Source organism: Gouania willdenowi, chromosome 6 (genome assembly GCF_900634775.1).
Source record: "Gouania willdenowi chromosome 6, fGouWil2.1, whole genome shotgun sequence".
Lineage (NCBI taxonomy): Eukaryota > Metazoa > Chordata > Actinopteri > Blenniiformes > Gobiesocidae > Gouania > Gouania willdenowi.
The window spans coordinates 66501894-66517684 of NC_041049.1; the positions used below are offsets into that span (position 1 = coordinate 66501894).

Consider the following 15791-nt stretch of genomic DNA (forward strand, 5'->3'; position numbering starts at 1 on the left):
GTAACTTCATGTATTTTGACTAAGATGTCTCAAGGCAAAAAAATTGAAAAGGCCAAACACTTTGGCTGTAGAGTTAACTTAAATTTGGGCCAAAAGTCATAAAAACATGGAATCAGCCTGTGTACTTTAACATGACCTACATTCCAACTTAAATACTTGCTTTTAGGAGCTTTTAACTTTAAAATAAACCATAATAAATCTGAAGTCACTCACCAACAACTACCACTGCATTGTCTGAGTGTCCAAACACACAGGTGTGATAAATGTTCAATCAGAGCTTAGACCCAATACTTATGTTGGGGCTCCATCTAGTGTCTAATTGTTGAACTACACCTATACCTGACCTAAGGTGTACTGGACAGAACAGGTGAGAAGTGAGAGAAGGTTGAGTGTGTTGGCAGAGGTGTTTTCTTCTGGAGTATTGGAGCGTTTGGAGTGCCATTTGTTCTTTTCTTCATTATTGGAAAACCAATAAGACCCTTAAAACTAGTTTAAATATGATGAGCACACTTAAACAGGGGTGAAAATCCAGTAAGGCATAAAAAATGAGAAAAAATTTTTCTGAGATAAGGCTATCATAAGATCCTTAAAACAAGTTATGAAATATGAAAAAATAAAATAAGAATAAAAAATTTGTAAGAAAATATAAAACCCATTTATTCAACTCAGACATTTTTAAAGATACCAGACATACACATTATAACATTTAAATGACTCCACAACCATGCACAAATAACTAGTAGGTACGTTCTTGTTCTTCTTTTCACGTTAAAAGTTTCATTGAGTTTTCTTATTCCAAAGAAAATAAAAATACACACAAAAAATCTAATTCACTTCTTACTACAGCTTACTGAACTACAGACATGGGCAACTTGGGTCCCAAATGTAAATGCACAAAATAACCCCAAAAACACACGGAATGGCAGAAAAATATACAAGAAATTTGAATGAATAAAGAGAAAACAGCAAAAATAAATAAAATTACTGTAATACTAGATTACAAATATATATATATATATATATATATATATATATATATATATATATACACATACATAAAATGACTAAACACATAGAAGATGACTACAATAAATAACGTAAAAAATATTTACAAAAAAACACAGAAAAAGACTAAAAAATGACACCAAAACCCCACAATACAACTAAATATACAGGATCACAGAAAAATATTGTAAAAAAAGACAACATGGAATGGCAGACACATACACAAAATATGACAAAAGTGTGAAAAGAAAATTGCTTAAATACACAGAAAACAGCAAAAATAAACAAAATGACACCAAAAATACATAAAATTACTCTAAAACCCACAAAATTACTACAATAAATAACTGAAAAAATAAACAAAACTACACTAAATAGGTTAAAAAAAAAGACCCCAAAATGACAACAAAAACACACAAAATGACTCCTAAAACATAAAACAACAAAATTCAGAATGATAAAAATATACAAAATGATAACGAAAACACACAAAATTACTCCAAAAACACTCAGAAAACAACAACAAAACATCACATTTTCATACAAAATAAATGTACAAGGAGCTTCCAGCACATGGTGGATGTTTCCTCCATCCAGTGAAAGTTCTCCACTGTACAGAAAGCCCACCACAGCCTTCAGACCAGTGATGGAGACACCGATTAACTCCACCTGCAGACAAACAGCAACAAGTCCAGATGAATTCCCAAAGCCTTTTTAAATCCATGATGATGAAAAACTAAACTTATACTGAGAATAAAAGGAGAACACAGCAACATGTCCAGGTCAGAAAAAGTCAGAACATTACATCAGATTAGGGCTGCACGATTATGGCCAAAATAATTATCACAATTATTTATCATTTTAGGGAAAACGACTATTTTTAATTTACTATTTTTAACAAACAATATGTGAACAGTTTAGAGTCCAAAAAAAAGCTTTAAACAAGAATACTGATAAATACTAAAATGTACCCAGGAATTTGCCAAAATGAACTATTGTCTAACTATAATTATACTGTTAGAGTGAAACTCCTTCAAAAACAATCACAGCGTATAAAGAGAAAGTTAAGAACATTAAGCTTAAGCTACAGGTTTTTAGCCAGAAACACTAGCGTGTCAACATTTTCTGGCTTGAGTGTCCGCTGGATTAAAGAATGAATTAATAATACTAATTAATTAGATACTTATGTCAATCAACTCATGGGGGCGTGTCCACACGTTCAACACAAGCACCCCACCTAAAAAAAAAAAAAATCCCTAAAACTAGTTTTATATCCATCCGAGGTCGCATTTTAAACATAAAAATTGCAGACAAACAGGTTAATTTAATTGTGGAGACCAAAATCATAATCATGATTAAAATTTGATTAATTGTGCAGCCTTACGTTAGAAACTTTTATGTTTTTACCACACAGATTTTTTATTTATGAACATGTCGTCCACCTGCATCTACGACTGAAAACTACTTTTGTTCAGACACAGAATCCTCCTCTCCTGACTACAGACTTCTGTTATAAAAGCGTCTCTTTCCTTCTTTACCTCATTCTGCTGCTCCTCCCTCATGCCCACGGTGAACATGGCGTGGAATTACGGGCTAAACACGGCTAGCAGAGCACGGTGTGCGGGGACTCGCTCTTCTTCTGCAACCAGAGCCACGTTGCAGAATCTACCGCCCTGCCTCTGCGCGTTGAGCCCCTGCAGCATCTCAGCAGCCTGGTCCGTCCACTGAACAGTTTTTTGAGAAAACACGTATGTTTATAATGATTGTGAAATGTGAAACAAATACGTCATAAAAAAAATCTAGAATCCATCCGAGGGGAAGAACCAAAAGTCTTGTGAAGAAAAGGAAAGTCTTTAATCCGTTTTTGTCTATAGACTGACAGAATATTGTGTGTGTCGAGGCAGTTTGAGTGAGTTGTGTTGTGCGTCAGCAACAGTGCAGACTTGCTGACAACACAATGAGAAGTTCATTACAGTGGTTGAGTCTACAGCAGATAAAGGCATTTTTAGCCTTGGGGATGGAGAGTAGTGGGCGGAGCTTATCAATGACGCAGAAGTGTCATTCTCCTCAAATGGACGTGCTGAGGTGGCTGGTGACGCATCGATCATTTCCTGTTTACACTCTACCGCTGCTTGCAGCGCTCTACTCCTGTGTTCTGCTAATGCTAATCAAACTTGTTGTCATTGATATTTCAGCCTTGAAAACACTTGTTTTAATTTTTTATCGTACAGTTAAATGTACGAAGGTTAAAAAAAGCAATCTCGCCTCTTAGAGGCAGTGTAATCTCCTTTAAACTTCCTCTTGTCCTTAGCTTAGCTTAAATTTAGCACCTATGCCTTCTCTCTCCTCCCCTCCACCACTCCCGGTGTGTCAGATGTTTAGTTACTCCTCGTCCTCCTTTAGGGACAATGATAGTTGCATAAAATGCAGCGTACTGTTAGATATGGAGGCGAAGATCAACAATCTGGAGAAGCGGTTCCGCACCCCTGATACCAAAACCGAAGCTAGCAAGCAGGACCCAGCCGGTGCGGACCATGCTAGCTCTAGCTTAGCTTCTCCCCCGGCCAGCAATGACTGGGTTACTGTCCGTGGTAAGCATAGTCGAAGGTCAAAGTTTGATAGGATAGTCCTCCATGTCGGCACTAATGACTCCCGACGTCGTCAGTCGGAAGCAACCAAAGTGAACATTGAATCAGTTTGTGCTTTTGCTAAAACAATGTCGGACTCCGTAATTTTCTCTGGCCCCTTACCAAATCTGACTAGTGATGACATGTATAGCCGCATGTCATCATTTAACCGCTGGCTATCGAGGTGGTGTCCAGAAAACCAGGTGGGCTTCATTGATAATTGGAGATCCTTCTGGGGAAAACCGAACCTGATAGGAAGAGATGGAATCCACCCTACTTTGGAGGGAGCATCTCTACTATCAGAAAACATGGCACAGTCACTGTTATGACATCTCATGAATGAGACCATGTTACAGAGGTGGAGTCCTCCACGCCCCTCTGCGCTTGCCTTAGGACAGTTTCCCTCCCATTGCTATTATGATAGCTGTGTTCATCGCCATGACAACTGTTGTGATGGTGGTGAATATTATTTTATGGAGACGGTGTCTGTCCCCCGACCCAAATTTCACAATGATTTTAACATAAAATCAAATAAAAGAGCTATCAATTATAAAAATCTGAAAAAAATTAAAATCTCAAAAATAGAAACACCAAAACATAAAACCATTAGATGTGCTCTATTAATTATTAGATCACTGAGATCCAAATCTCTACTAGTAAATGACCTTATCTCAGAAAATAACTTTGATTTATTCTGTTTAACTGAAACATGGCTGTATCAAGATGAATATGTTAGTTTAAATGAAGCCACTCCTCCCAGTCATTTAAATACTCATATGCCACGAGACATAGGCCGTGGAGGTGGTGTAGCAGCTATTTATCATTCCTCTCTCCTAATCTATCCTAAACCAAAGGCCAGTTACACTTCCTTTGAAAGCCTGGTTCTAAATTTATCTCATACCGAATCAAAAACCTGCCAGCCAGTCTTATTTGTGATAATTTACCGTCCTCCAGGCCCTTATTCTGAATTTCTATCAGAATTCTCTGAGTTTATATCAAACTTAGTCCTCAGTTCTGATAAAATACTGATAGTAGGAGATTTTAATATCCATGTTGACAAAGATAGTGATAGCCTGAGCTCAGCCTTTATGTCCCTAATAGACTCAGTTGGCTTTTTTCAAACTATTAATGAAGCTACTCATCGTTTAAATCATACTCTTGATCTTGTTCTAACATATGGCCTTGATATTAATGAACTAAAAGTCTACCCTGAAAATCCTCTGCTATCAGATCACTTTTTAATATCTTTTAACACTATCCTAGAGGATCTCGCACTGTGCAATAAAATAGTTACGAGTTGAAATCTGTCCAATAGTGCTGTGGCTAAATTTAAAGAGGCCATTCCTGCTGCCTTAAACTCAGTGCACCATCCAATAAATAACTATGATATTAATTATAACCCCTCTCAACTGGATCTGCTTGTCGATAGCTCTGCTAGTCTACTAAAATCCACCTTGGACTCAATTGCCCCATTGAGGGAAAAAACTATTAAACGTCAGAGGAAAGCTCCGTGGTTTAGCTCTGAAACTCGCACACTCAAACAAACAACCCATAAATTAGAGAGAATGTGGCGCTCCAATAAAACAGAGGAGTCACGAATACTCTGGAAAGAAAGCCATAGTAAATACATGACAGCCTTACGACATAGTCGATCTACATACTACTCCTCACTAATTGAAGAAAATAAAAATAATCCGAGGTACCTTTTCAGCACTGTCGCCAGGCTAACACAAAGTCAGAGCTCTATTGAGCCCATGATTCCTCTAGCCCTCAGCTGTGAGGACTTTATGACATTTTTTAACGATAAAATTCATAAGATTAGAGATAAAATTAGCCACTCCCTGCCTTCACCTGGGCCTGCTGTACCATTAAATGTAAATACGCCAAACCTAAACTGTTTCACACATATAGGACTTCAGGAACTTAACTCTATTATTTCATCCTCCAAACCATCGACCTGCCTTTCAGATCCGATCCCAACTAAGCTGTTTAAAGAAGTTGTTCCCCTGGTCTGCCCATCTTTGTTGGAGACAATAAATATATCCCTATCAATAGGCTACGTGCCACAGTCCTTTAAAGTAGCTGTAATCAAACCCCTTCTCAAAAAACCTACTCTTGATTCCAGCACTTTAGCAAACTACAGGCCTATATCTAATCTTCCTTTTATTTCAAAGATTCTTGAGAAAGTTGTGGCGGCTCAGCTCTGTGACTTCCTTCAAAACCACAGCCTGTTCGAGGACTTCCAGTCAGGTTTTAGAGCTCAACACAGCACAGAGACTGCTTTAGTTAAAGTAACTAATGATCTACTCTGGGCTTCAGATGAAGGACGACTCTCAGTGCTGGTTTTATTAGATCTTAGTGCAGCTTTTGACACTATAGATCACTATATTCTACTAGAGAGATTAGAGGAATTACTTGGAATCACAGGGACTGCCCTAAACTGGTTTAAGTCCTACCTATCTGACAGGTACCAGTTTGTAGTACACGTGAATAATAGGTCTTCTGTGTACACTAAAGTAAGCTACGGGGTTCCTGGGGCTCTGTGCTAGGTCCAATCCTCTTCTGTATCTAAATGATCCCCCTTGGTAATGTTATGAGAAGGTAGCAGTTATGGCAGGTCAGCAGAAAGCAGGGGTTAGTTACTCTAACAGTTTGATTTGTTTCAATGCCTAAATAGAGAAGCGGTGAGGTCGTGGTTACCCTACCTGGGTCCACTGCTTGTGTCGAAGGTCATATCTGTGCAGCAGGTCACAGGCTGCACCTCCTCCGTTGTCTCTAGAGGAGCTTCCTCCTGCTGTGAAAATAAACCCTCCCAGCACCGCCAGGCTGTGGTGGCTCCGCTGGGCCGGGAGCTCCGCTTCCACCTCCCAGCATCCCGTTCCCTCGTCCAGTCTGCAAACGTTGGCGCTCAGCTCCTGTCCACGTTCAGACACCTGACAGCACAGAACACTCACAGTTCATACTAATTCCTTGGAGTTAATGTTCTTTTCTTTAGTTTTGCTTAAAGCAGAGGTGTCAAACACACCCCACGCGGCCCAGCGACCCAGCTAATGAGCCTAGGCCCCCACCCAAGCACCTCACCTGAACTCAGGAACACCTGCTAGGCCCCCACCAAGTACTCTCTCTACATCTAAGGACAGGAAAGCTTTATGAGGGTTTTTTTCTATATCTAAATGTTCAGTATCCTTCTTACCTTATGGAATCCCTGACGTTCCACAATAAATACGTTTTGAGCTAAATGTTGATATAAATGATTTCAAAGACATTTCTGACACCAACTACTTATTGAGTAATTATTTATTCAGCTTTGGACCATGATGTAAAGTGCATTCATGTGATGGGTTGTGTATCTAGCTCCACAAGTTTTAGGCTGTGTTAGAAATGGCATACCAACATACTACTCATGACATTTTTTAAGTATGTACAGTGGGCACACTAACATACACAACAGCTCCATGATGCATTGCTAGCAGAACGTAAAATAGTCCTGGGACCAGCTTCAAGCTAAAAGTCAAACATCCCCTTTTCAAAACAAAAGCATCTCTTCTTATCGTCCATTAGTTTTTAACTCTTTTGTAAATAATGCTCTTGTTTTGAAGTTAACCGGAGGTTTTGTCAGTAGCACTATGGAGGATCTCTAGGTTTCTACAAGTTTTATGGATCAAATGAGCAAAAGTTGATATTCTACTTGGTCACTTTCTCACTTAAAATGTTTTTAGAACTTTAAAAGGTGGAGAATTAACAGAGATATATAGCCTTAGTGTGCTTCATGTTTTTTTTGGAGGTTCAAAATGCATCTTGGGAAACTTGGAAGTATACTTCAGTGGGAACGGTTATCATCCTAATCATACTTATAGTATATACAGTATTAGACAGTATATACTCATTGAGTGTGTAGTGTTTAGAACATAGTGTGGCATTTCAAACCTTAATGGTTTCTCGTCTCCCCAGCTGACGTCAATTAACCTCAGCAGTTAATCATTATGAATTAGGACGGGTACAGCCAACTGCAAGTCTTCTAATTAAACTTTGAATAATATAATTTTGCAGCGAAGGAGAGTTTTGAAGAATCTTGATAAATATGGCTCAAATATTTCTCCACAGTGAAAATGATAACGAGCACCTCTCCTCAGACGAGCAGCAGCCCCTCCACCCCTCCTCTTAGTGCGTTGCGTCCGCTCTGTAGGAGTGGTTGGGCGCTGACTGTGGCGTGGTATCCCATCGCCTCCTCCACCAGGGCCTCACAGCCCACCTCCTCTGGCAGCAGGGCTTGCATCGTTGGCAGGATCCGGCTCACCAGGTCTCCCGCGGGCATCAGGGGGAACCTCACGAGGGAGAGAAGCTTCTGTGTGTGAGGAGCTCGTTGGGGCGTCTGGCTGAGCCACTGCAGGGCGGTCTGTAGCAGCGCCTGCTCGCTGTCGTGCTGAACCTGAGCAAGGAATGGTTGAGTTACAATAGTGAAACTTAAATATTGTCTAAGACAGGCCTGCACAACTGGCGGCCCGGGGGCCACATGCAGCCTTCAAATTAGTTTTGTGCGGCCCCCCAAAGTTAAAATTACTCCAAAAACACCTACAAATGTGGAAAAATACACAAAAAAGGCAATGAAAACACACAAAAGTAACAGAAAAATATACATTACCATGACAAAAAACAAAAGTGAATCCAAAAATAACAAAAATGCACAAGTTGACTCATAACAGAGAAAATGGCAAAAACACAAAAAAATTTCAAAAACACAAAAATACACAAAACAACACAAAATGACTTAAAAAAAAAACAAAATGAGAAAAATATACAAAATGACAAACTGACAACAAAAACTAGACAAAAAGGAGACAAAAATGTACAAAGTGACTACAAAAAAATAGTGAAAATGAGAGTGAGATATGCAAAAGGACTACAACAATAGACAAACCCTTTGTTCTTTCCTGTATCAATGCTCAGATTGGTCATTATTCTAAATTCTGTCATTAATGTTGATCGTGTGGCCCTTGGATCAGTCAATTACATTTTTGTGGCCCTCACTGTGATAAAAGTTGCCCATTTCTAGTCTAAGAGATCTAGTCATTTCTACTTGCTGCTCATAACAGCAGATTTGTCCCTACATGGTGGTTTTACCTGCTCACTGGAGAGGTAGGAGGTGAGCTTGTACAGGGAGATGCTCTGCAAGAAATCAGGACTGAAGGAGAGCGTGGAGAAGCGAGCGAGGATGAAGCGATCAATAAAGGCGTCGAGCCTCTCCAGGCTGTAGTGCAGAGCCAGCTCCTGCAGGTACAGGTTGTTCTCCTCATTCACCTCGCTCTCCAGATACTGGCAGCAGAAGTCCACGGCACGCCACACCTGAGCACCACCCAAAGCGTACGCATCAACCTCACCGTGCCACACGTTCCGCATGCATTCAAACTGTGTCACTGTCCTATCAAGGTTGGAGCCAATCATAATTGTATAATTGTAATCGGAATTGAACATGGGTAATTTAAAACGTAATTGTAACAAAAATAAATGTAATTGAACCCAACCCTGCAAGATTTATTATTACAAATAAACAAAAGTAACTAGTAACTTTTACTTTGAGTACTATTTAATTGAGCAATGTTTTACGTGTACTTGAGTATTTAATGTATGACTTACTTGTACCTGAGTAAAAATTAACAGTACTTCTAATTGAGTAAAATATACCAGTACTCTTTACACCTCTGGTCTCCAGTACTATTATCCATATAAATAAATCTACTTGGGACAAAAACTGTTCCTGACAGGCACTCCTCTGCACCTATCATGGGCGGAGCTATAAGGTACCATATTTGGTATAGAGCACACCACTGTATGGGCCATCCCCAACTATCCAGGAAAATCCTTATTCCTGGTAAGATCCACAAACAGGCTTGTTTTTCCCCACTTAGACACCGCCCTGGGCGTATCAGCGCTCTGTCATATTGGTCACATCCTTAATGTTAAATGAAAAAAAGAGCAGCCTATATGATCCAGGTATAATATCCAATTTATATAAGATATGATTACATTTATACAAAAACACACCAGGTTATAATGTGAAAGTGATACAAAATGTATTTTCCCCAAGGGTAGCTCACCATTTCCCTAAATCTGTGCCTATTATCAACACTTTGTTGACTATAATTGGGTGAATAATTAATTATTGAGTCTGTTGCGTCAGCTTGTACTCCAAACATGCAGGACTGGGGCCCTCCAGGATTAAGTTTAGACACCCCAGCTTTAATAGTTCTAAGTCTGATACTTATTATCAGCGGCTAAAATCATTCTTTTGCACAATAATGAGACACAAATTGATCCAAAATGCTGGAAATTCTTTAGGTCTTCTTCAGATGTATTTTAATTTGCTGTTTTATGCACTAGTGGTTGTGGCTCTGATGATGACCCCCCCATCCACCCACCCTTTCTCTGTTAACACCTTAACTGCAGGAGATGAGCAGCTTCCAGCACATGGTGGATGTTTCCTCCATCCAGTGAAAGTTCTCCACTGTACAGAAAGCCCACCACAGCCTTCAGACCAGTGATGGAGACACCGATTAACTCCACCTGCAGACAAACAGCAAAAAGTCCCGATGAATTCCCAAAGCCTTTTTAAATCCATGATGATGAAAAACTAAATTTACACTGAGAATAAAAGGAGAACACAGCAACATGTCCAGGTCAGAAAAAGTCAGAACATTACGTCAGATTAGGGCTGCACGATTATGGCCAAAATAATTATCACAATTATTTATCATTTTAGGGAAAACGACTGTATCTTTAATTTACTACTTTTTAACAAACAATATGTGAACAGTTTAGAGTCAAAAAAAAAGCTTAAAACAAGAATATTGATAAATACTAAAATGTACCAAAGAATGAACTATTTCCTAACTATAATTATACTGTTAGAGTGCAACTCCTTCAAAAACAATCACAGCGTATAAAGAGAAAGTTAAGAACATTAAGCTTAAGCTACAGGTTTTTAGCCAGAAACACTCGCGTGTCAACAATTTCTGGCTTGAGTGTCCGCTGGATTAAAGAATGAAATAATAATACTAATTAATTTGGTACTTATGTCAATCAACTCATGGGGGCGTGTCCACACGTTCAACACAAGCACCCCACCTAAAAATAAGAAAAAAATCCCGAAAACTAGTTTTATATCCATCCGAGGTCGCATTTTAAACATAAAAATTGCAGACAAACAGGTGAATTTAATCGTGGAGGCCAAAATCATAATCATGATTAAAATTTGATTAATTGTGCAGCCTTACGTCAAAAACTGTTATATTTTTACCACACAGATTCTTTATTTATGAACATGTCGTCCACCTGCATCTACGACTGAAAACTACTTTTGTTCAGACACAGAATCCTCCTCTCCTGACTACAGACTTCTGTTATAAAAGCGTCTCTTTCCTTCTTCGTTACCTCATTCTGCTGCTCCTCCCTCATGCCCACGGTGAACATGGCGTGGAAGTACGGGCTAAACACGGCTAGCAGAGCACGATGTGCGGGGACTCGCTCTTCTTCTGCAACCAGAGCCACGTCGCAGAATCTACCGCCCTGCCTCTGCTCGTTGAGCCCCTGCAGCTTCTCAGCAGCCTGGTCCGTCCACTGAACAGTTTTCTGAGAAAACATGTATGTTTATAATGATAGTGAAATGTGAAAGTCATAAAATGTCACTCAACGTTTTAAGGCCAAGCTTGATAACTGGATAAACTCTTCTCTTAATCCAAATATCTGAAAAATTATATATTCACTGATTTACTGAATGGATGAAGGAAAAAAGTTGATTATTGGCAAGGAAAATACTAGAAGGCATATTTGTCGTGAACTACTGCAATATTTTTATTTAATAAGAGAGTAACGCCTCCCATTTACTGTTCTTCAGACTGATGAAAGACAAATATTTAATACAAAAAAAAAACAACAATTGCTACAAAAGTATTTTAATATAAATGCTGGTTGAACTGCAATGCTGATCTTTGTGGAACTTTTTTCCTAAAAAATTAACAAATCACTTTGAAGGTAGCATCATTGTATTATCTCTCCAGTACGCTCCTAATCATAGGAAATGGTAAAAATGCATAATAAACACAGACAAAATGTATAGAATGACACTTCAAAAGCTTCAAGTAAAGTGTCAGTATAGAAGCAGGTATATTAAGCTTTAACATTAAGAAAATGTACAGGATTTGGTCATTAACTTTTTAAACAATTAAACATGATTTTATTCATCAAACCATTCAATAATAATAAAAAGTATGATTCAAAACAAATAATGAAAATAATTTTCAATTTACAAATATAAAACTTGGTGAAAACGGTTTGTTTTTATAGGTTTTGTCTGTATTTGTAGGAGGAAACGAATGTGTGATGCTTTCAGAATAATTTTTATTTATTTATTTTTTTTACTTGAGTTATTTATAATTAGGTTAAATTCATTCACCTGAAATTTTTGGTGTTGATTTCACAACTACTAGTTTATGTACGACAAACTTGGCATAGTCTTATAATATACTATCTTTTTTATTTTGTAAACTCAATGTAATCATGTGTTTTGAAATAACCTGAACTGATGGGATTTTATTTTTAACCCAAAGCTAATGATAGTGAATGAATCATCAAATTGTTCATGATTTTGATATTTTAGAATTAGAGGAAATACGTTGTTTTCTGGTGTTCTGTTGCTCTTTAGAGACATATTATTGTCCCATATGGTTTCTATTTGGTTTACCTGGGAATACAAAGTCAGTAAAACAGCTTTTAGCGGAATAAAAACACAAATTACATTTATGTCTAAAGAACAGCTGCTTACCTCTCAGTGAGCAGCATCTCCTGTTAGCACACAACACCAAGCCTCCGCATGTATCACCTCTGAATAACAAAGTATCATCTTTAATCTCCGACACTGTAGAATAATAACCCTGTAAAATCACATGTACACCATTCTGCTACAATGACATTACAAAGCTATTATTCAGTCTGAAAAACCTTGTAAACAGCGTTAGCATGTCACGTCCCACCGGCCGGAATATTTAGAACAAATGCACCTCCGTTTCCATTTTTCAAAATAAAGTCCCTAGCATTGACAGGAAGCGCCACGGGCTGTCCAGAACGCTGTAAATTTATGTTTATGCAAAAAAAACATGTAAAAAAAATGATTCTCACTCAAACATGATGGATATAGTTTTTCTGGATTTTATTGTAAAATATATGAAATACCTTGTTTCTTTTATTCTGAAGTCCTCGCGGTTGTACTTTTATTTTGTTTTTACAAAAACATAATCACATGGAAAAATTACACACTGTACTTTTATTATACATTGCAGGAGGAAAACAAAGAATAGTATGCAACACAATTTATGATTATTTAAAAATAAAATAAAATAAATGACAACCGACATGGAGTAATGATCGAAATATATCTAGGCTGCGTCCGAATATTCCCTCCTATCTCCTTTCCTATCCACTTTCCTAGGAGAGGAGTTAGGAAAAGGTGGTCACGTTAGTTTTGACGATCAGACGCTAGGTGACGTAATAATCCTACGGCCGCACTTCCTTTCCTCAGAAAATTAAAACTAACTTTTATCATGGCCACCACTAATACACTTCCGGGGATTAAAGAACAGTGATTGGTCGCAATCATCTTGGTTATTTACAAGTGACTCGCAACTCTCGCTCAATGGGCGACAAATAACTGTAAACTCTCGGCCAATAGGCGAGCAGTAACCGTTAACTCTCGACCAATGAGCGGTCAGCATGAGACAAATGTCAGTTGGGCTTTCATCTTCTCAATATATAAACAAACTCTTAGGAATAGATGTTAGTGTTCACAATCTGGAGACAGATCGCCAACACATCTCTATCACAGACACATTTAAAGACGTTTTTAACGCAGCTTGAAGATAGTTTGTCACATTATGGGCATTCTATCTTTCCTGGGTTTTAGCCGACTGGCTCGAAACTTGGGCGACTGCCGTCGTAAGTTGAAGAAGAAGCAGAAACTCCGCTCCAGGAAAGAGACCTTCACTAAGGCTGAGACAGAGAGAGGGGCCCTGGAAGTCCCACTAAAACACGCCCCCAACCAGGTGGAGGTGGACGTGGAGATCCACCCCAGACCGAAGGGCGAGACGGAGTTGGAGACGCTGCCAGAGAACGAGAGCCTGGTGACCGAGACCCCCACCGTGACGGTTCCTGCCAATGGAGGACCCGTGGAGGACGTTTCCACCATTGAGCCGATTCCACGGACACACAGCGGGAGGGAAAGTGCTGGCGTGTGTGACTCTGAACCTGTGAAGTCTGACTTTAAGGTTCCCGTGGAGCCAGAGCTCAAAGCCCAGTCCAACGCTCCACAGAACGACGGCACCGCTCGTCTCCACCACTTTGTCTCCAACATGGTCATCAAGCCTGTGTCCTGCGTTCACTGTGGAAAGAAGATCAAGTTTTTAAAGCGGTCCATGAAGTGCAGTGACTGTAAAGTGGTGTCCCACCTACAATGTAGGGAGCGCTGCCCCCTGCCCTGCACCCCCAACCCCATTGGCTGCCCGCTTAAGGTCGGAGAGGGGTGTGTGTATGACGTACTGGCTGATTACGCCCCTGACTCCTCCCCCAGTATTCCTCCTCTGGTGATTAGCTGCGTTAGTGAGATTGAGCAGCGGGGCCTGTGTGAGGCCGGACTCTACCGTCTGTCCGGTTCCTACGTCCAAGTGAAAGACCTGAAGGAGGAGTTCCTCCTCACTAACATGGTTCCCGTCCTCAGTGAGGTGGAAAACATTAACACCGTGACGGGGCTCCTCAAGGACTTCCTAAGGAACCTGAAGGAGCCGCTGCTCACGTTCCGCTTGACCCAGGCCTTCATGGACGCAGCAGAGGTTTCTGATGAGGAGAACAGCTTCTCTCTGCTGTACCAGAGCATCAGTGACCTGCCCAAAGCCAACAGAGACACGCTGGCCTTCCTGGTTCTGCATCTGCAGCGAGTGGCTGAAAGCCTAGAAACCAGGATGGACATTCACAACCTGGCCCTTGTTTTTGGTCCGACAATCGTGGGCCACGCCGTCCCCAACCCAGACCTCATGACCATCATGTGGGACACCAACCGTCAGATCAAGGTGATGGAGCACCTGCTGACCATGCCCAGTAATTACTGGGACCAGTTTGTGACGGAGGAGCAGTGACAAAGTACCCCAGACTGTAGTCCGAAATATTTTAATTGTGTTGAAAGGCTTCATTGTTTTATGTACATATATAGTTGTTTATAACATATTATATTATAGTTGTTTTATTTTTAAAAACCCAGCTGTTTGTATCTATCTTGCTTTTCCTTTCTATATTGGTTGTGCTTTTATTGTGAGGTTTTTCATCTCATGTGTTACTCAGTAGTTTAAGAACAGAACTTTTGGACCTTTTCTTAAATGTTTTGTGCTTTTATTAAATGTTTTAACGCCCACCACGTGGACAACTTTGAAATCCTTGTCTTGTCTTTAATTTGTCATAGTTTGACGTGTTTGTATTTTGAGAAGTGGTGTGTATTTATAAAAATATATTGTTTAAATATAATGAGCACAATTACACTGCAGTAAAATACAGTAAGGCATGAAAAACATCCACATTTTGAGGTAAGGCATACAAATTCAATTATTGATAATCATAAAAGCCTTAAAACGAGTTTAAATATGATGAGCACACTTAAACTGGGGTTAAAATGCAGTAAGGCATGAAAAATTAGAAAAATGTGACAAACTCCGAAATTTCAAAAGGCATAAAATTTTGTTTGAATATTTTTTTCTAAAATAAGGCTATCATAAGACCTTAAAATATATTATATATGATTAGTAGACTTAAACTAGGGTGAAAATCCAGTAAAGCATGATAAATATGATAAACTCACATTTCAGAGGTAAGGCTATAGTAACAAAAAAAATTCAAAAAATGTTGATTTTTTTTTTCTGAGATAAGGCAATCATAAGTGTCAAGCTTATTTTCTACAATGCTTGTTGTCCAGCTTTAAAGGACATGGATGGAACGCAAGTAAGACACGAGGTCAACTCAGCTTTAAAAGTTTATATTCAGTTTTGTGGCAGGTTTTGTAGCAGCTTGAAAACCTTAAAGAAAAGGGTGAAAAAGAAGAATGAGCTCTATTCAAAAGTTTTTAAAACA

The 15791-nt window shown here is 39.2% G+C and overlaps 2 pseudogenes; one reads left to right on the plus strand and one right to left on the minus strand.

Annotated features, from left to right (window-relative positions):
* Positions 1 to 1437: 1437 nt before the first annotated feature.
* LOC114465983 (kelch-like protein 36) overlaps positions 1438 to 15791 on the minus strand; it is a 16057-nt pseudogene continuing 1703 nt past the window's right edge.
* Positions 13483 to 14906, plus strand: LOC114465982 (rac GTPase-activating protein 1 pseudogene; annotated as a pseudogene).